Raw genomic sequence first — 22,283 nt, 5'->3', positions numbered from 1 at the left:
TGTCAGTCAGGGTCTTAACCCATGTAAATAGGTTAACAAAGAAATCAGTCAATTCAGTGAACCTACTAAATTCTCTAATGCCACAGGAAAATGGTAAGTGCTCTGGAGTTCAGTATAATATTGGTGAGTTTAATGACTTAGAAGAAAGTTCTCTTCCATCTCTTTAATCACTTTGTGATATTGACCTTACCCTGTTTTTTTTTTTAAAGTTCATTCTGTGACCTATTTTTAGATTGATGAAATTGACACAAACCTTATGTCGTCATAATAGTGTTTGATGCCTTCTTATTTTTATCTAATGATATATTGGCTGATCTTTTCAGGTGTGTGTTTTAAAGAGCTATGTCCAGAAGAAGTATACTTCTGTCAGTCTGTTTTATAGCTACCTTTGACTTTTACAGCATTAATATTTAAAATGAACCATGGTTGATAAATTCCGGTTTTTCTTTGATGTTGGTTTTGTCATTTTGACTGCAAAAATTATAAAACATGAATGTTCTTGTAATAGAATAATTTTTCTATGCAAAAATTTTAAGACTCTTCTTTTAGATTGAATATTTTAATATTACTTTGTGGCTGCAGAGGACATAGTGTAAACATCCATGGAATCAAAATGAATGGTTTGAGAATTCTATTATTTTTAAATATGGTTGATACTTAGTAATTGTATTATTACTAGGCCAGATGCAAAGTTTTTATTGAATACCCTCCAGGTATACAAAACTGTTGATTAACTGATAAGGTGTTTATTATTGATGCTTAGTTGGATGATATAAATAATGGATGTATCTGGACAATTTTTAAAAAGCGAACACATCAAGGAATTTATTATAATCTTGACTCTGTGCCATTGAAAATCAGTACAATTCAAAAGATCAAATTAGAGGACGGGGTGTATGAGGTGGGAATCTGTCTGTTCCCAAGCAAGGTTTAATTTTGCTGAAAGAACTGTGTGTACCCTGGCAATTGTTGAAATGGAAATTAAAATGGAGCGGATACCATAGAGTTTGGTAGAAATGCTTTAGTTTGTGCCTCTTCTGTGATGTAATAGTTGAGAGATGTAGGTATAAGATAGAGCTTCAGCGATTAGGACCTATACATTAGTTTCAGGCTAGTGATGTGTGGTGTTTGGCGGGTGGTAATGAAGAGCAAATTCCTAGCTTAAGCACAGATTCTTCTTCCCCTGAACTTTAATAGCTGTTTTCAGTTGAGAGACTGTCTCAAGGAGAAGGTGATTTTCTGAGTAGAATCTAATTGTGTATCCTGTGTTGTGTGCTCAGAGGCAAGCAGTGGAGGGAGTTCAATCCTTGACTTTTTACTCACTAATTCCTTAATCCAACAAATATTTTTTGAGGACCTACTCTGCATGGGGTAGGACTGGGCCCTAAGTCACGTCTCACCCAAGAATGCATGAAAAGTAGACTAACAGAGAGTATAGCTTTCCTAGGATTTAGAGTAAATCTTACATACCAAGAGGCTCGTCCCAATATAAGATATGTGGCATTTAGGGAGAATTATGACCTCCTAAAATCAAATTGTTTGAGAGGAGGTTGCTTGACCCAAGAATTTCTATGTTCAAGAGGAAAGAGTTGAGAATTTTAAGATCAGTGTGTGAAGATGTGAAACAGCTATTTACCAGTAGAGAGTTAACTCAGAAGACAGGTTAATCAGAGTTCAATCAGGTTGTCAATTCAGGGGAAAACTATGAAATCAAGGGAGAAACTCAAGAAGATAGGTATAAAGGTAGGCAGATACTAAGGGCCTGAACTGTGCTGAAGTGCAAAATGCTCAGAAAGTTCTGCTTATCCTAGGGTTAATTCCCAAGATTGGCACGGCCCCTGTTCCTCCCTTCTAATTCCTCCTTTACCCTTTTCAGATGGTTCCAAGACTTTCCATCACCCCCTTATCAACCTTAAGTTACATTTCTCACTTCTTCAAAATAGGAAGAGCCATGAACTTGTGTTCCTTATCTCGTAAGAAGAAATGGTTTAGAATGAAATAACAATGACTAATGGAGTTAAATTAAATGGAAGTCACTTTTGGTAGATCTTAATAACAAACTGTGTTTGCACACACACTGATAGATGTGTGTGTGTTTGTATATATGTACTACATAATTTGTGTTCTGTATATATAGAAATAATTCTATGTTCTTATCAAATTTCTCTTCTATGAGGGTATTTCTTATATCTTCCTCCTAAAAATTGCTATAAATCTCGTTCACATCAATTTTCTCATACGGTCTTTTCCTGTTGTTCATGCAGTCATTCTAGCACAATTATTTGTGTGTCAAGCATGATTCTAGGGGCTGGAAATAAATGATATTTAAAACACATCCCCTGTCTTCAAGGCACTCATGGTTCAGGGATGGAGACATGCATGAAAAGAAATATTTGAAATTAATTTTTGAAAATGATGAAATTAAGGGGCAAGTAAGAATAAAGTAAGGGATGACACAAAGAGAGATATAGTTAGTCCAGCCCAGTGATATGATTGGTGAGTCCTGTTTTCACTGTTTTGAGAATGACTTGCTGTCCTCAGCTTACCTGTCATACTCATCAGGCTGTACCGATTACTCCTGTCTTTATGTGAAATTAGAACTCTAAAATTTCTTATGTTTTCTCTCCCCACACATTCTCATTTAATCTTTGCAACTTCATGCCTAGAGAATAGATGCTATTATTATCTCACAGATAATGAGAGACGGGACACCTAGACACAGATCAAGTGGCTTGATCAAAGTTATTTGGAGGAGGTGTGCAAGTTGATCGGAGTGCTTGCGCTTAATCAGCATACTCTACATAAAGCATTTTACCCAGTGCCCAGCGCAAGAGAAGTGCTCCCGTGTGTTGTCTGCTGATGCTTTTATCATTATTATATGAACAATTTGAAGTCTTCACATGTTTGCATTATTTTCATTAACACTATACTGATTAAACGTGAACCTCTTGCTCTCTGCTGAAAAATTCTAGGACGTCATCCCTTATTATTGCAGCCGCTTTTATCATTCGTTTTCTGTCTTACTCCTTTATTTAGAGGTCTTTCTTTTTTTTATTATTTTTATTTTTAAATTAATTTTTATTGGAGTACAGTTGATTTATAATCTTATGTTAGTTTCTGCTGTACAGCAAAGTGAATCAGTTATACATATGCATACATCCATTCTTTCTTAGATTCTATTCCCATATAGATCATTACAGAGTATTGAGTAGAGTTCACTGTGCTATACAGTAGGTTCTTTTTTTTTTTTTTTATTTTTGGCTGCGTTGGGTCTTCGTTGCTGCGCGCGGGCGCTACTCTTCCTTGCAGTGTGCGGGCTTCTCATTGCGGTGGCTTCTCTTGTTGCGGAGCACGGGTTCTAGGTGCGCGGGCTTCAGTAGTTGTGGCGCGCAGGCTTCAGTAGTTGTGGCTCGCGGGCTCTAGAGCGCAGGCTAAGTAGTTGTGGCACACAGGCTTAGTTGCTCCGTGGCATGTGGGATTTTCCCAGACCAGGGCTCGAACCCGTGTCCCCTGCATTGGCAGGTGGATGCTTAACCACTGAGCCACCAGGGAAGCCCCTATTCAGTAGGTTCTTATTTAGAAGTCTTTCAAGTCAAACTCTTCTTCAGTTATGGTCTGACTCCAGTGCCCTCAGCACTCCAGTGCTTTCCTCTTCTGATTTCTTCAAGATTGCCTTCTGAAGCAGAGCCTTACCTTATTCTAGTTTCCAAAACTTACAGAATCTTCCATAAACATGTCATTTTGATATTCTTTTATTTTTTCTAATTCAGTCAGTCAACAAATATTTACTGAGTACATATTATATGCTCAGGCTGAGTTCTAGAAAATGGTGGTGGTTATAGTGTTAAGACAAGCATAGTCCCTGAATAGACTGGCTAATGGACACAAGGGGAGACTCTTGACATCTACTTAACTTCTCTCCTTGATTAAAGCCAAATATGACTTCTTATAGGCCTAAAACGAATTTCTAGGTTAATCCCTTCCATACTTGAAGGGATTTATTTTTAATAGCATCCAGCAAGGCTGAGTGTTAGTTTCCATCCTGACGAAGGACATTCTGTAGTATCGCTCAATGAACTTTTTTTTTTCCCTGCATATTCTTTAATTTGGAAAGGGTTTTTTTTAATGTGTTTGAAACTAATCTAAATTCTTTCTCTTTTAGCTTTAATTAATTACTCTGCTTGTCTTGCTCTATTATTTTTATTTTTCTGGATGTTGTGCAAGACACCGAGCAGGATGCTGGATAGGCAGATTAATCTTTCAAAGGATTTTCCTTCCTCCTGGTGACTTGTTTCAAAGCCCAGTCATTCTGCATGCTTCCAGGCAAGTCTACTTTCCTGTATCTCTGCTTCCTTATCTGTAAAATGTAGTAATAATATTCCCTACATCATATAATCCTTGTGAGGACTAAATTAGTCAACGTAGGTCAAGTACTTAGAGACCACCTGGCCCATAGCTAACATTTTTGGAAGATTTGCTTTTATTATAATTATATCCTCACTCCCTCATACCCCTCAAAAACACCTTTCAATAAAGCCTTTTTTCCCCAAGGTCTCTGAAAACAACACAGATCACGTATTGATTGCTTTTTCTTTTTGTGGTCATGCCTCCCTCCCTCGTAGACAAGGTGATCTTTTCCTTCGTTGCATTATACCTATTTAAACTGAAAAGTCACTGGGAAGGGACCTCACCTCGTTGTGGTCTTGGGTAGCTGCCCAGCATATTTTTTGGCACTACATGTGTGTTAGTAGTAAATGTTTTTGTCCCTTTCCACCTAATCACCTTTCTTTCTGTTTTCAGATTCCATCTGAAAAATCTCTTGTCTGTCATAGTACCTCTTAATTGCTTTCATTCTGTTTGGCTTATGTATTTTAACCACATTACTAAGGTAAGTGAAGCATCTGGCATTTAACTGAGTTGGAAGCAGTGGTCACACTGCAGTGACATCACAGCTCTGATAATTTTTCGTCTTAGAAATGTCCAGTTCTTAAATCTACGAACAGATTTTTATGCATTCATAGGTGGCTCTCTCTTGATTTTGAAATTTCATTTACAAATTGATAGAATCCAGAGAGGAAAATTTCATTTCTTAACACGTTTCGTTTTTTACCACTTATTGATAGGCATCCAGACATCATCATGTTCCTTTTTCTTTCTCGAATTGAATTCTGGAACCATGGTTGGTTCGGCCAAATGACTTGTTTTCTTCCCTTAATATTCTAAGGAGTTATGTCTGAATTGTTTCCCCACCCCCTATCCTGGCCACCATCCCCACCCAATATACTCTTTGGCAGTCTTGTCTTCCCAGTTGACTTTGGGGAAGCAAAGAAATGTTAAAAAGCAGTTAGCTGTCTTTTACACTTCAGTATTCATTGCTGCTAGTTGTCAATCAAAAGGGAAGTTCATGAGGATGTTTGTTTGCACTTTATTTTCTTTTCTTTAGAGGAAGGAGGTGAGGGTCGTATGGAAAGTGCAAGTTGTGTTCATTTACCCATTTACTTCAGCCCATGCAATAGTGACTGAACGATTTTTAAGGATTGTCAGCTAAGCCATTTTTTAAAGGTTGCTTCTTTCAGCAGCCAAGCTGTTATATGAAACAGATGTTGACTCTGTCCTGTTTCTTTGTTTGCCTGGAGGAATACGCCTCCTCATAGTGAAAGGTGCGTTTCTTTGTATGCTGCTAGTTATCTTTGGGTGCTGTTAATCTGTCCAGGTTATTTGCATTTCTTAATTTCTCCAGAAACTGTACAGGGCAGACTTCTTAACAGGCAGCCCAGGGGGCACTGCTGCCTGCTTCTTGTAATTCCTGCTTTTTGTACCCAAGCCATTTGATGTCTTTTGCCAAAATAAAGCTTTCTTCCTTCAGAATCTTTTATTAAAACTTACTTTGGAGGGAATAATAGCTCTTTAATTTTTATCTGATGCATTCTCACTGTCCTTTGTATATTATGATTATTCCCTCTATATGGCCACTACTGCCTCCTATTAAAAAAAAAATGCAGATAAATACCTATGAATTTAATGTACTCACTGGCTCTGAAGGTCATGCTATACAACAAAGACAGAGGAGGAAACACGACAATATAAACCAATATATTGGTTGTATATTAGAAAAAGAATGAGTATAAGCAGACAGACTTGAAGAGGTTATTGTGGCCACATTGCTGTAAGGGACAAGTAGAATTGCCTACATTCTTTGCTGGTATAGGAGAAAGCAACTTGCCATTCGAAAACTGTTTTAGACATCTCCACGTGGGTTTCTATGGGAAAAGAGGCAAGAAACCATGACCCTGGCAAAGGAACATGGCAGCACAGAGGGGGGGCCCAAGTGCGGCCAGGTCCACAGAATACCTTAGGACCGTGCTTTGAGCTGAGTGACAGTCAGCTACATACAAGTAAATGTGCATGTTCTGTATCTGTTGTATAATTATAAGGAAAAAATGTGGTTCAGCAAGTAGACTGTAGCCTCAAGACACTCTGTCCCCCTCTGCATTTGAACTTCTTGTTGTTGTTTTCTTATCTGTAAAAATGTAAGTTTTAATAAATCATCACTATTTATTTCCCAAGGGATTGGGCTGGAGAAGAAAAGTTCAATTGCCTAAAGCACCTCAGAAGAGATGCTTTAAGAATAGACAGTGGTATTCCCACTAATTCTTTTTTTATAGTTGTGGATCCAGTGTAATATGTAATATTGAATGATCGAAACATCTTGATATAGTATTGTTTCCTTATCTAGGAAAAGAACCAGACCTTTCTGGAATGGGGACAGCCAGTTAACTCCTGGCTCTCTGAGCTGTGTACTTTCTCACTTAGGCTTAGGCTTTACTAGGGGAAATGATATTGGTATAAAGCCAAGTCACTTGGATGGGAGTTAAAAGGCCACAGCTATCTGAATTGGTTGAACAGGATCCCAGGGTGGTGGTGTTCAAGCGTTTTTTACACTTGCTAAGGGAAAACCGAGCCAAACAGTCAACAGAGCCAAATAAGTGAATCTAGGGGCCCAGAAATCTGTTACTGGCTGATGTAGACCTGACCTTAATTTTTGTTTTCTTCTGGAGAAGTGCCCTAGGAAATTTTTAAAAATCTGTCTTCCCAGTCATAGTTTAGTATAGCACTTAACGATTTGCTTTATAAGACTCTGTGTGTATATAGAACGTTCTAGAAACTAGTGTCCCAGACTTTTAAACCTCCCAGCCCCTGGCAGTAGGGTTCTCATGTGCCTCTGAGGTTGCTGCCTCACCACTGTTTCCTCTTTAGGGGCAATCAGGTCATTTCATGTCTTCTCACTCTGCCCAGCTTCCTCACAGAACATTTGTGTTGGGTTCTTAGCTTAACTTCTTATCCCTCACAGGGGAATAGGTATTTCTGTTTCTCCCAGGGGTTGCCATAATAGCAACTAATTTTCACTGTGTATTTGGTTTCAGTGTGATATTGCAGCAACAGCACTGGAAGTCAAGAGACTAGTATTTTCCTCTAAAAAACAAGCCAGGGGACATTGGGCAAGGCATTTAACTTCTCCATTGCTGCTTTCTTTTCTAGCAGCTGAAGATGCTGATAACTGTTCTCCTCTTTGGTATAGCATAACTAGTTTATTTTTTATATAAAAACTTACAGTATCTACTTCGCATCAGCCTCTGGGAACCATAGAGGCAGTCTCTAACAACTGTGCAGGACTATAAAGGATTATTTCCTCTATTTTCCTTTATCCCTGACTTTGTCAATTCTTTAGTTTTATTTTGTACAGTAGGCATTTTAATAAATCTCAAAGTTTTCTTTTTGCGTGGGTAGTGTGAGGCAGACCCAACATCCATAAAATAACAACTAATACTGACTTAACAAAGTTGCTATGACTGTGGTCTTTACTTTGAGAAGCACTATAGTCTGGTATGGGAAGTACTATAACAGTACAGCATGCAGTTAGGATCGTACAGTAAGGACAAGACATCACACAAAGTCTAGGGAAAGGAACAGAAGAGATGAAAGTCATGGAGGTGACAGTGGGCTTGGTTCAGTCTTGTCCTAGCATAAACCAAGCCTACTGTCACCTCTTTGACTTTTGTCCCATCTGTTCCTAGGCTGTCTTTCCCCCTGTCATGTCTTCTTTGTCCTTTCTATATGATCCTAGTTGAATTGTGTACTCAATACTGGTATTTACCATACTAGACTATAAAGTTATGAAGAACTGAAAAGCACAACATAGTCTTAAAGGTTTGTTGTATGTTGTATAAAATATAACCATAGTTCTAAGCTGGAGGGAAATTTGCCAAATTGTGCCCCAAGATGCTAGAGTAATGTTAGATGCTTCAGAGGCAAAATGTTTTGTTGTTGTTGCTGAATTCATTTCAGTGAATAGTTAATGAATACTAACTACATGCTGGGCCCTGAGGATACAATTTCTGCTCTGCCATACAACCCCGCACTACACACACACACACACACACACACACACACACACACTCACACACTCACTCACTCACTCCTCTGAGCCCAATTCTTTGGGTATTTTCGTGGGAGAGTGATGTTGGCCATAACAATTACGGAAGTTCTCAGAAAAATTAAATAGCTTTACTATGTTCCTATAATTGGAATAGCAACTTGACAATTGTTGAAGAGGTAATATGTTTGTAGCTATTCATCAGACTGGATTGATTCTCTGATGTATGCTGGAGCCAGATGAAATAGAACTGGTTAGATTTGTTTTTGAGGTGTCACAAATTTGTGGTTTTTAATTTTTTAAGATCCAAAGTATTGTCTAAAGACTCTATTGATGATGCTTGATCATTTTAATCTTGAAATTTACTGATATTTATGGCATTGTTGTGAGAGGTAATAATGTGAAGAACTTACCATATAAAGTTAATTATTGTTTTTAACACAGTTACGGGAAGCTCTTATGATTGAGAATTGAAGGTTGATTTTTTTACTGTGTCTATTCTCCCTCCCTTGCCAAAATCTCATGAAATGACAATAATATCAGAAAACAAACAAACAATAATAAATCTATTACAAAGATAGATTTAAATCTATAATAGAAAAAGGAAAGCAAGACAAAGCTTGAGGTACAGACAATGGAAACATGAAATAGAAGGGGAATTCATCAGGATTATTAATCAGGGAGCTTATCAAAGTTATTAATTGGGGCTTTACATTTGGAGCTATGCCTTTATTTTTCTTTTCTTCTTGTGTTAGGTAGTGGATAGCAGCTGTGTTTACCCACAAACTAAATCCTTGAGTGTGGGTGCTAGACTCAGGCAGGGCAGTGCTCCAGTAATGTACTGACTGCCAGGTGGGTTAGAAAGCCCACACACAAGGGAGACAAGCCACTTGTCTGTCCCTGTTAATCACTGGAAACAGGCAATGGTAAACAAAAGAGCTGGCAAACAGATTTTCAAACAAAGGATAAGCATATAATCACAACACACCACAGTATGAGGAAAACCAACACCATGAAAGAAAGACACCCAATCAAAAGTCAGAAGAAAAGATGTCCAAGGATCTAGAGGTAATAGAGTGATCAGAAGAGGACATTCAGAGAGATGGAGGAATGTTTTGTATTTATGACAAAGAATGTAACACAGAACTTGGGAAATTAAAATTTGACTTAAAAATTTAAAATGAAAATGGCAGTTGATATAACTCATATGTAAATTAGTGAAACTAAGGACTGAGCAAGGGAATGTCCTCAGAATGCCTTCTCAAAGGAATACTTTGTAAGTATGAAAGAAAATTTAAGAGACAAAGGGAATAGTTACAGAAGTTCCAACATCTCTCTATGAAGCATGAGCTCTAAAAGGAGAGTAAAGAGAAACTGGAGAATAAAATAATTTAAAAAACAATAGAAAAAGAGCCTCTAATATGAAAAAGAGTACTGAGATTTAGTGAGCCCTCTGAGTGCCAAGAAAAGACCCATACCTAGACATACTGTGAAGGAGAAACCATTCATTGTCATCATAGAAACACACATAATAAAATAGCATTATTTCTGATTTCAGCATGGGAGATGGCAGAGTTAGGTAAAGAGAAAAAAACCATTAAAGTATATTCTTTATGTATTTAGAGTAAGATTATAAATAACAAAAGAAAAATTGAAGTTAAAATATATATCTTTAAAATTAATTTAAAATTATATATCTTTAGGTCCTATTTGTTTATTTTTGTTTTTATTTCCATTTCTCTAGGAGGTAGGTCAAAAAGGATCTTGCTGTGATTTATGCCATAGAGTGTTCTGCCTATGTTTTCCTCTAAGAGTTTTATAGTGTCTGGGCTTACATTTAGGTCTTTAATCCATTTTGAGTTTATTTTTGTGTATGGTGTTAGGGAGTGTTCTAATTTCATTCCTTTACATGGAGCTGTCCAGTTTTCCCAGCACCACTTATTGAAGAGGCTGTATATATATATATACACCCATCTCACACTTTTTTTTTAATATATATAAGTCCATGCCACTCTCGCAATTCGTCCCAGCTTACCCTTCCCCCTCCCCGTGTCCTCAAGTCCATTCTCTATGTCTGTGTCTTTATTCCTGTTCTGCCCCTAGGTTCTTCAGAACCGTTTTTTTTTAGATTCCATATATATGTGTTAGCATATGGTATTTGTTTTTCTCTTTCTGACTTCACTCTGTATGACAGGCTCTAGGTCCATCCACCTCACTACAAGTAACTCAATTTCATTTCTTTTTATGGCGAAGTAATATTCCATTGTATATATGTGCCAAATCTTTATCCATTCATCTGTCGATGGACACTTAGGTTGCTTCCATGTCCTGGCTATTGTAAATAGAGCTGCAATGAGCATTGTGGTACATGACTCTTTCTGAATTATGGTTTTCTCAGGGTATATACCCAGTAGTGGGATTGCTCGGTCATATGGTAGTTCTATTTTTAGTTTTTTAAGGAACCTCCATACTGTTCTCCATAGTGGCTCTATCAATTTACCTTTCCACCAACAGTGCAAGAGGGTTCCCTTTTCTCCACACCCTCTCCAGCATTTATTGTTTGTAGATTTTTTGATGATGGCCATTCTGACTGGTGTGAGGTGATACCTCATTGTAGTTTTGATTTGCATTTCTCTAATGATTATTGATGTTGAGCATCCTTTCATGTGTTTGTTGGCAATCTGTATATATATATATATATATATATATATATATATATATATATATATATACATCTTTTTAAAATTTTTATCTTTAAAAATTAATTAAAAACACTAACAATAAAAGGATGATATATACATAAATACTTTTTTTAAATGTCTGAAAGTTTACATATTCAACTAATGTAATAAGTTATGTTAGAGAGTGGAGTGAGAGTTTACTGGGTTCCAGTAGAATTGTTGCTTTTTAGTATTGTGTGCATTTTTTTCATGATAACTTTTTTTTTAATTTACGAAATAAATTCACTCCAAGGAGAGAAAGCAAAGAAGATTTGATAAATTCAGCAAAATGCAAGAATGGGAAAAAAAATAACAAAACAAAATAATGAACAAAAAGTTATTAGGGCTTCCCTGGTGGCGCAGTGGTTGAGAGTCTGCCTGCCAATGCAGAGGACATGGGTTCGAGCCCTGGTCTGGGAAGATCCCACATGCCGCGGAGAAACTAGGCCCATGAGCCCCAATTACTGAGCCTGCGCGTCTGGAGCCTGTGGTCCGCAACAGGAGAGGCCGCAATAGTGAGAGGCCCGTGCACCGCGATGAGGAGTCGCCCCCACTTGCCGCAACTGGAGAAAGCCCTCGCACAGAAACGAAGACCCAACACAGCGATAAATAAATAAATAAATAAATAAATAAATAAATAAATAAATAAAATAGAAAACATCTATATATACATTAGTAATTGCAATAACTGTAAATAGATTAAATTCCCCATTTATAATATGGGTGGCATAAAAACACTGAGTATAAAATATTCAGCTGTATCTGTTGATGAGAGACACTTCTACAATAAAAAGATGCAGTAAGGTAAAAATAAAGGAATATAAAAGATACCCTAAAAAAAGGCCATTGAAAAGAAAGTACTGGAAGCAATATTAGTATCAGATGAAATAAAATTCAAAGCAAAGAACGTAAATGAGAATAATGATATTTTATGTTGGTATACTAAAATAACTGAATATTGACCTTAACATATTTAACTGCATAATTCTAAAACTAAGAAAAATGTAAGAAATGTAAGAAAAAGTCAACCAATCCATAATTAGTAGAAGAATTTAGCCATACTTTATTCAGAAGACAGAAGATCAAGTAAATAAATGCATGTAAAGCATTTAAAAAGCCAATTAACAAACTTGATCTAATTGACAATTATATAATTTTATACTCAAATAGAAAATACACATTCTTTTGATATACACATAAAATTTTTAGATGCATGACCATGTATAATGTGTTTTCTGACCAAAATCCATTAAGATTAGAAATAGCAAATAGACAAAAGTAATGACATATGACACAAGATTTAGAAGTACTTGAACCTTATACCATGCACAAAAATTTAAATCGAAATGGATCCTAGACCTAAATATGAGACCTAAACCTATAAAGCTTCCAGAAGAAAACATAGGAGAAAATCTTTGTGACCTTGGGTTCTGCAAAGATTTCTTAGATAAGACACCAAAAGCATAATCCATAAAAAGAAAATTGGTATGTTGGATTTCATAATACTTAGACTTATGCTTTTTGAAAGACACTGTTAGTGAAAAGACAAGTCATAGGCTAGGTAAACATTATTTGGAAATCATATATCTGATAAAGAACTTCAATCCAGAATATATAGAGAATACTGAGAATTTAATAATAAAAGAAACAATACTCTCAAAAAATGGGCAACAGATTTGAATAGATACTTCATCAAAGAAAATATAAAGAAAGTAAATAAAGACATGCAAAGATGCTTAGCGTTATTAGTCATTAGGGAAATACAAATTAAAATCACCACACACGTATTAAAATATTTAAAGTTAAAAAGCCTGACTATATCAAATATTGACAAGGATGGAGAAGAACTGGAACTCTCATTCACTGCCAGTAGAGATGTGAAATGATACAACCACTTTGGAGAACAGTGTGGCAGTCTCTTAAGGTAAATGCAAACCAATCTAATAAGCCGTTCCACTCTTAGGAGAAATGAAAACTTGTATTTACTCAAAATCCTGTACATAAATGTTCACAGCAACGTTATTTGTAATAGGACAAAACTGGAAACAACCCAAATGTCATCAGTTGGTGAATGGATAAACAAATTGTTGTATATCCATACAATGAAGTGGTATTTAGCAATAAAAAAAGAATGAACTATTGGCACATGCCACAACATGGATGAATCTTGAAATAATTATACAGAGTGAAAGAAGCCAGACAAAATGGAGCATTTTGAGTAGAGTAGTATTCCCATACTGGAATAAATTTATATCCTGTTTATATAAGGTTCTAGAAAATGCAAACTAATATTTAGTGACAGAAGGTATTTCAGTGATTGCCTGAGGGATAGGGACAGGAGACAAGAGGAGGGGTGGAATGGCAGGATTAAAAGGGTCATGAGAAAATTTGGGGTGGGGTGATGTATACATTCATTATCTTGATTGTGGTGATGGTATTCATAGATGCATACACCTGTCGAAACTTATCAAATTGTATACTTTAAATATGCGTACTTTATTATATGTCAATTATACCACAGTAAGGCTATTAAAAATACTTTATACCTTTAGAAATTAAAAGATATTCTTTCAATCACCTCAGGTTAAAAATCATTGAAAGTATGTTTTGTGAAGGACTTATGGCCCTTTTCTTGGATTGCTTTCCAGTAAAGAATTATTTTAAATAGGCTAAGTTAACGTCCATGGTTTAAAAAAAGATAAATGCGACTGGGAAAAGACTTAGAAAGAAAAATATCAATTTCTGGATAATCATATATAGCTGAATTGTTAAGATTAAACATATAAGTGCTTAAAACTCTAAGATCAAGATGTTATCAAATCCATCAATTTAATGTGTCGATTTTTAAAATCACAGTGCTAATAAAAGAAGACAGATTGATCTGTCTGTCCACAGCAGCCCTCAATTAATCAAACAAGTACTACGACACGTACATTATACAAAGAGATTCCTCAGAATAAACCAGTGTGGTTCATTCCATAGGAATGCTCAAAACCATAGTTATAAAATATTCTCTTCCCAATCTGAGCAGTTATAGTTATGAAAAATATTCATGTAGGTGATTCTGAATTTGGCAAGATGCAGGTCTTAGAGAAAGTTGGAGGCTGAGGGGAAAAACCAATAATAATAACACTAAAGTGAACAAATATATTAGAAAGCATCTGATTCCAAACCACATTAGAATAATGTGTGTGTGTAAAATACCTTTTTTTGGTTCAGGAATCTTCCCTGTTTCAATTTATCTTCTTAAGCTGATTTTATGCTCTCCAGACTGGTTAAAATGTTTTAACCAGACCTTGTTTTTGCATAAAAAGGAATGTATTTTTCATTTGCTTTTTTCCTTGTTTCATTTCTGCAAGTCTCAGCAAAATGCCTGGTTGAGATTGATGTGGGTATATTTATCTACAGTAATCTATACATGATATGGTGAGATGGTAGAACATAATATATTTTCTCTCTCTGGACTTTAACATCAATGATCCCAAAAGTTCTTTGGAGTGGGAGCCACCACTGCCACATTCTTTTTCTTTAAGGTGATGGTGAATTTTAAATTTGGGCTGCATAATTATAAAACCTCTTTATCTTAAAACCATAGTTGGTGGTACAACCAGGGCTGATGATGGGCTTACCATATTGTTAAACAGTCCACACTTCAGGGCACAGAGGCAGAGTGCCAATCTTTAGCTCAGTTTTCTTTTTCTTCCAAAGTCCACTAAGTAGATTTCAATGTCAATAACTTTTTCCTCTTACTAATTAGATTAAATCTCAGTAAGTGAGGATGGATCTAATATTAGCTGGGAAGTGAAAAATGCAGAGGCAACTTCTTGGGAACACAGTTGTCATGGCTCTAAATGTAGATAATAGATGCATTTATTTTTTTAAAATGTGGGCTGTCTTTGATAGTTACTCGTTTTTATATAGCTGTCTATTTTTGCAAATATTTATCAAGATGTGGGGCTGTTGTCTCTTCTTAAGCAGATGAAAATCTGTTTAAATGGTAATGTGTTAAGATCCAAAATTATTATACCTTAAATCTAGAATCTGGAAAATTACCTAAAGATTTTGGGTGTATCTCTGGACAGTCTTAAAACAAAATTTCCTAGTCATTTTAGATTCTGTGTGTGTCCATAAAAAGTCATAAGAGGCTCAGGCTGTGAAACACTGAAAACATTTGACTGTGTAGTCTTCTTAGTTCTGGGTGAGAATGATGACAGGCAGCAGAAGCTGAAATTTGGGAAATGAAATGTCAATTACTCTCCATCCTCCAAAACTGGTTAATATAGATTGGTTTTCTAACGGTACCATCAAAAGTTTGTTTTCTCTTTCTGAGTTTATTATGTGTGTTACTTGTCATGAAGTTTAGTTAAACTCTGAACGCTACAGATTTGGATGAGGACTCAAAAAAAAAATCAAATGAATTACACTGGGAGATTTTTGACATGTGTACCAGGAATCATATTGTGGATAAAAGACAGAGCAATACTGAACACAAGAACCTTTTTATTAGGTGAAGCTACTTTTAAAAATTTCTTCAAAGTTGCTTTCTTTGTTTCTTCAAATCTTTGAAAGGGCCCATGTATGCAAGGGAGCTGAGAGGAACAACCCCACATCAGTCCCATGCTTCTACCTAAAATGAAGGAATAACAATTCAGGGCTTAATACATGAGAATAACAAATATCTCAGATGAGGTCCAGATACCTAGGTTGAAGCCTCTTGTGTTCTACATATTTAATTAGTATCAGCCTTTGCCATGGCCCATGTGTTTTTGTTTGTTTCAAGCAACTTTGTCTCTCCTCTTTTTAAGGTTAAATGCTTTCTCCTAGTCCTGTCCTAGGCAGATTTGATGTTTTGATGCTTTGAGCTTTGGAACTTCTCCTTCATAGTGAGTGGCCCTTTTTGTTTCAGGTATTAAACATCTTCTTGACCTCTACATAGGACCGTAACTGTTCCCTAGTCCTGTTACTTCCTGGAACTAAAACAACATACAACTTTCTGCTTGGGTGAACCTTCCCACCCCTTATCTTCTCTCTCCTTCAGGTTTCTGAATTTTGTTTCTCTTCAGGTCAGTAGAGAAAAAAGGAAAAAGGAAACAACGACATCAAGAAACTGTACGTGTCACTTTCCCTTGATTTTTTTCATTCTAGTCTAAAAGAGATTATAATATAATTGTTTGGGGGCTCTCTGTTCCATCTAATTCTGCCCTTTTCTGAACTGATCAGCTCAATTTGAGTCTAAAGGTATACAAAAAATTTTTTTCTTCTTGCGTTAGAGAATGAGAGTGTGAATTTAACAAGTCTTGAAAGTTTTTCTCTACCAAAGCTAATGGTCAGAGGCTAATGGTCAACCTCCTCCCCTAATCTTCAAGACAGGATTTAATAAAATGAGACCATTTGAAAACAACGTTAGATAAGATGGTTTTCCTCTTAGTAATAGATAAAAGGAAAATCTTTTTGCATTGCCTTATGCAGGAAGCACTGAGTACTACCCAGATTTAAAGGACCTAAATAGTTAGATTATTTGCATGCAGTATACTGTTGAAAAGAGTTCTCTACTAAAAGTGGTACTGGGTATTTAATATGATTTTGATACCACCATGACATCTTACCACCATTATCATCTTTGGACACTGTGCTTTTGCAGAAATCAGTAGGTTGTTAGTTATCTGTCCTTTAAAATATTACTAAAAGCTTGCTGTTTTAAGACATGTATGGTTGTACTCTGCTTTAAGAAAACCCTATGTTTAAAAATATAGATTTACACATTAGTAGGTTTTATTAAGTCATTTGTAGTATTACGAAAGAATTACTGGTTTTGTAAAAGGTTGCACTCCAAATTTTCTTTAAATATTGAAGTCCTGATATATTTTAAGATATTTGACTTAGCTAAAAATTGTCAAGACCATTTCTAAGGCATAAATTAATTCTAAAGTTCTCTTTCGTCTAAGTCTTAGTTGGTGCAATGCTCTGTTTATTTCCTCATCCTACTTTCTAAAAAAAGTGTTCTCTTAAAAGGATGCTTGTCCATTTTATTCAAAATCCTTGAAATCTACCACGTGCAACTATCATATACAACTTTAACTTCAGGTTAAATTACTTTGGGAAAATTCTCCAAAGACTGTTATGAAATTAAAACCTTACATACTCCTTCATTCGTCATCTGGGACAAAATGTCTCTGTGAAAGAGGACAAGAGAGCAAAGAAATAATGAGTACAAAAGAAGGAAATCTAGTAAGTAAGAGAGCATAGAAACTATTGAGATGAAGCTTTTGTTCTCGTATCTTTATATCTCAATACCTTGATGACTATCCTAGTCTCATCTTGATTCATTAATCAGAGGAGCTAAATTCTTAACCTTGATTTGACAGTATGCCTATTAACATTTTTATTTGTACTGTTGGTTTTTAAGTTTTGTCTCTCTTTTTTTTTTTTTTAACAGCTTTTCTCTCAAATAGGTTAGGCTGGGGTACCATTTTAAAGGGAAGTCAACTGAGAACTGGGAATGATGTGTGGCTTGCCAGATGATGCAGTATAAAGCCCTATAGCAGTACAGCGTAAGACCCAAGGCAGAAAGGAAGGACTCTCAAAGGATTGCGTCCCTCTTGTGTAGCGTCGCTCCCTGGGAAACTTGTCCAGGGAGTTCAATGGGGCAGGTCACAAGAACACAGGGGAGGCAAGCGGAGGACACAAGGGGGCAAGTACAGGACAGCCATGTGTATCCCTTGGCCCATGGGCTGACTATATGAAACCTGCTTTGGGACTGGAAAATGCCTGACATGGCTAACCTAGAATATATCACTTTGCTGGTTCCTGGCACCATCCTTGCTTTTAACGTGCAATGGACGCTATTGCGCTGTTCGAACGTTGTTGCAGCTTGCTGACCTAGAGGAGCCTGAAGCAAAAAAAGTTATCTACTGCAGTTCTAAATCAAGTTTTAAAACAACAAAACAGTTTAATAATCTGTAGCTGGAAGGGAAATGTTTGGAGCCGTGTAACTGGCAGGCAGGAGTGTAGCGACTGAAGAAGAGATGATTCTTGGGCCGGTTTTGGACACAAACTGAACTAAACTAAAAGAAGCCCAAGCAGACTCTTCTGTCTGGCTTCCCAGTTAAGTCAGAGGGGACAGTCCTGGCAGTACTATGGATTTGTATGCTGGGATAGATATAAACAGCAAAACTCTCAGTCCTGTGACTATAAAAAGAAATATTTTTTATGATGTATTCGTTGTTTAAGAGCAGACTCTGAGTTTTGTTTAACGTTTATTCCTGTGCAGCTCAAAAACCAGAATTCTATCTGCTTGGGTGCTTAAGCTCTTTCAGATGTGTTTATTGTGTAACATTTTTCTCCTGATTCTTCTTTTAATGTATGTTTTGTTTTCTACAATCTGTTAAAAGATCAGTTTGTGTGAATCTTAACACTGTGATGCTATTTCATGGTTTAATTTGAATGTGAGTTGTTGCACCTGGAAGCATATGATTAATGGCACAGACTTGTTTGTCGCAGAAACAGATGATATTTTACATTTAGTCAAGATGCATTGAAAAATTGACTTGCTTACATTGCACTGGACGTAAAGTCACATTTCAACGCACTTTTGACTTCTGCTTGGAATTTGAATTAATCTTAAATGTGTAGGTGTGCATCTCTGGTGATGTAACTGGCTATTGAAGGTATTTGAAGGACGGTTTGAAAAATTGCATATTAAATATATGTTGCTCTTTAGTTGATGAGCTAAAGGTTTTTTTCTTTTGGCTGGGAAAATTGTTCTAAATCAGTCAATGAGTCTGGGAATCAGTGTAAAAAAGAGGGAGGGTATGGTTATAGAGTTTAGAAATTCATTCCTCTTGACTGCCTGTGTATTTTTATATACTTTTACAGTGTACCTACGTAATAGAGTGATGCCTCTGGTCTACCCTACCTGCTGGCATGTTGGAGAGTCCAACCCACACGAGGCATGGCAGTGTCTTACAGATGATCTGCCATCGCTCTGGGTTATGGGTGCATTTGCTGCAGTAGCCCCAGCCATCCTTCTCAAGAGCAGTGTCAGAAAAGTTGTGTATGCAACTTCCTTCAGAAATGTGTCTCACAAGTCATTTGAGGCTTGTTACGGCATTCTGCCTTCCAGCTTTCATCTTATAAAATAACATGAAACCGTACATGTTAAATCAGGGGTTACTTAGTCAAACTTGTTACACCAGGTAGGAATTTGCTCTTTTCAAATCCCTGAGGTATGGCTGTACCGTCTCAAATTGAGTGCTTCCATGCTGAGAAAGTCAGTCTCAGAAAGCATGTTAATATGTCACACTTGAAGAGTTTTAATTATTACAATTAATTATAATTTACTAAAATCTAACTTTCTGCTTCTTTGTGAAAATGGACCCAGTTCAGCTTTGTGGAACCATACTCAACAAATAATATATCCTCCCTAGACAGTAAGTCAGAAGCATGAAACTTGCTGTCATATACTCTGAAGGATCATTTTCCAAGCTAAATCTCTTTCATGTCTTTAACTATTTCTCACATTCTGTGGTCTCCAGGTCCATCACCATCCTAGTTGCCTGCTTTTGGACAAGTGTTAAATTGTGACTAGTCCTTGTAAAACATGTATCCAGAAGCACGATGCTCTAGATATGGTCTGACCTGTGACACTCTCACCTGTCTCCTTCAGGCACTGTATTTCTGTCAAAGCCAACAATACCTGCCACAGCACCCCACTGGTTCATACTGGATTCGCTGTCAAGATACCCAGCTGGTTTTTTTTTTGTTTTTTTGTTTTTAATTTTATTTATTTATTTATTTATTTTTGGCTGTGTTGGGTCTTCGTTTCTGTGCGAGGGCTTTCTCTAGTTGCCGCGAGCGGGGGCCACTCTTCATCGCGGTACGCGGGCCTCTCACTATCGCGGCCTCTCTTGTTGCGGAGCACGGGCTCCAGACGCGCAGGCAGGCTCAGTAGTTGTGGCTCACGGGCCCAGTTGCTCCGCGGCATGTGGGATCTTCCCAGACCAGGGCTCGAACCCATGTCCCCTGCATTGGCAGGCAGATTCTCAACCACTGCGCCACCAGGGAAGCCCGACCCAGCTGTTTTAAGTCAAGTCTCTTCTGTTTTTAATGCACAGTTGATTTTTTTTTTATAATTCCAAGTTCCAGACATTACTTATATCTCTCTTAAATTTCACTGTGTAAGCACTGGCTCATGGTTCCAGCTTGTCCAGGGCTTTTTGACTTTTTTTTTTATTCTGTCATCAAAAATATTAGCAATTTCTTTCAGCTTTGTGCCATCTGTAAATCTTGAAATGATACCTTCAAAGTTTTTATTCAATTAAAACTTACAGACATGTATCAAATTGTCTACTCTGTGCCAGTCTCATGCTCCCTGCTAGGGATAACAAGATGACTAGTAATCATTCCTTCAGGGAGTTCACAGGCTATAGGGAGTAATAGACATGTAATTATATAACTATAATGCAGTGTGATAATTGCTATAATAGAGTTATGTGTAAAATGCTGTGAGAACCAAGGTTCGTTGCAAATCATAGAAGACCCAACCCTTTCCATGCTGGCACAGATCCATGAATTTTAGGGTATGGCTGTTCAATCAGTTACCAGGCTGCCTAATTACTGTCGTCTGGTTTACTTTTCTCTTTATTGCCCAAGGATACAAGAGACTTGTTAAATATTTTACTGAAATGAGGTATTCCCAAAATGTACCAACCTGGCAAGCCAGTCCAAAAGGAACTGAGAATTATTTTGAAAGACTTATTCTTAGTGACCCCATGATGGCTCATGATGATCCCATTTTAAAAAACTCAAGTGATATTTGCCTATCCCCAGTCTTCTGGTAACTTTCCCATTCTCCATGGTTACATAGCAATGCTTAGAGTAGTTTTACGATGGTATCTGAGTTTTTCTGCTATCTTGGTATGTAATCTGTCCGGATCTGGAGACTTGAATTAACTTAAAGATGCTTGATGCATGCTTTCCTACCTTCAAATTTACCTTTCTCTTAACTCTTTCCAGATTGAACATCATTCTTTTTATGCCCTTTGTTTTCATTTGTTTGTTTATTTTGCTTCTTTGTTCTTCTTAACAGTTTTGCAAGGATAAATTCATTTTAGCCTTTAATCTTCTTTCCCCTTCTTATAGTTTCATCCTTCCTTTATCTACCTTCTTCTTTAAGATGACTGGTCATGGACTGGTTTTTCTCCTCCTCCTCTTCCTCCAATTATTATATTAAAATCCTGAAGTTTAGCATAATTGACCATTTTTGGTATTATGGTCTCTAGGATAACATCAACCATTTCTTCTTTGATGGTCACAATTAAATGTAGAGACTTGAACTCATTGTTCTCTCATACTTCTTTGCTGTGACATTGTCAACTGAATAAGGTAGAAATTTATCAGAACAGAAGACTTTATAGCAGCCATGTGTTTAATGGCGCCTGGCTCTGATAGCATGACTGATAATAGGAACATACTTGCTACCGAGACTGGGCAAGTATTTGGAGATGAACTATAATTTTAGTTTGCATTTTTTTGGATAACTCAGATTAATATTTTTTATGTTTGTAAGTGCCTTTAAATTTTCTCTGTTTATCATTTTGCCATTAAAATATGGGTATTTTTATATATTCCAGGTGAATTTTGGGTTGAGAGATTCCCTTGAGATTTTTTTTTTTTTAATGCATTTTAAATTTATTTATTTATTTATTTTTGGCTGTGTTGGGTCTTCGTTTCTATGCGAGGGCTTTCTCTAGTTGCGGTGAGCGGGGGCCACTCTTCATCGCGGTGCACGGGCCTCTCACTGTCGCGGCCTCTCTTGTTGCAGAGCACAAGCTCCAGACGCGCAGGCTCAGTAGTTGTGGCTCACGGGCCTAGTTGCTCCGCGGCATGTGGGATCTTCCCAGACCAGGGCTCGAACCCATGTCCCCTGCATTGGCAGGCAGACTCTCAACCACTGCGCTGCCAGGGAAGCCCTTCCCTTGAGATTTTGATTGGTAATGCATTAAACTCATTAGTGAATTTGGAAAATCGAAATATTTATTATATTTAGTCTTTCCTTCTAGAAACACAATATGATGCTTCATTTATACAAACGTGTTGTGTGTGTCTGTGTGTGTGTGTGATTCATACAC

General features: G+C 36.8%; 1 protein-coding gene across 2 annotated transcripts in view; it reads left to right on the top strand.

Moving 5' to 3' along the window:
• Positions 1-22,283, top strand: part of ARL15 (ADP ribosylation factor like GTPase 15) — a 419,312-nt gene that overhangs the window by 159,618 nt on the left and 237,411 nt on the right. The gene's annotated exons all lie outside the window — the stretch shown is intronic.

Source organism: Eubalaena glacialis, chromosome 4 (assembly GCF_028564815.1).
Source record: "Eubalaena glacialis isolate mEubGla1 chromosome 4, mEubGla1.1.hap2.+ XY, whole genome shotgun sequence".
In the NCBI taxonomy this organism is placed as follows: domain Eukaryota; kingdom Metazoa; phylum Chordata; class Mammalia; order Artiodactyla; family Balaenidae; genus Eubalaena; species Eubalaena glacialis.
The sequence above is the reverse complement of the archived record's forward strand: the minus strand, read 5'-3'. Positions and strand labels throughout refer to the sequence as shown.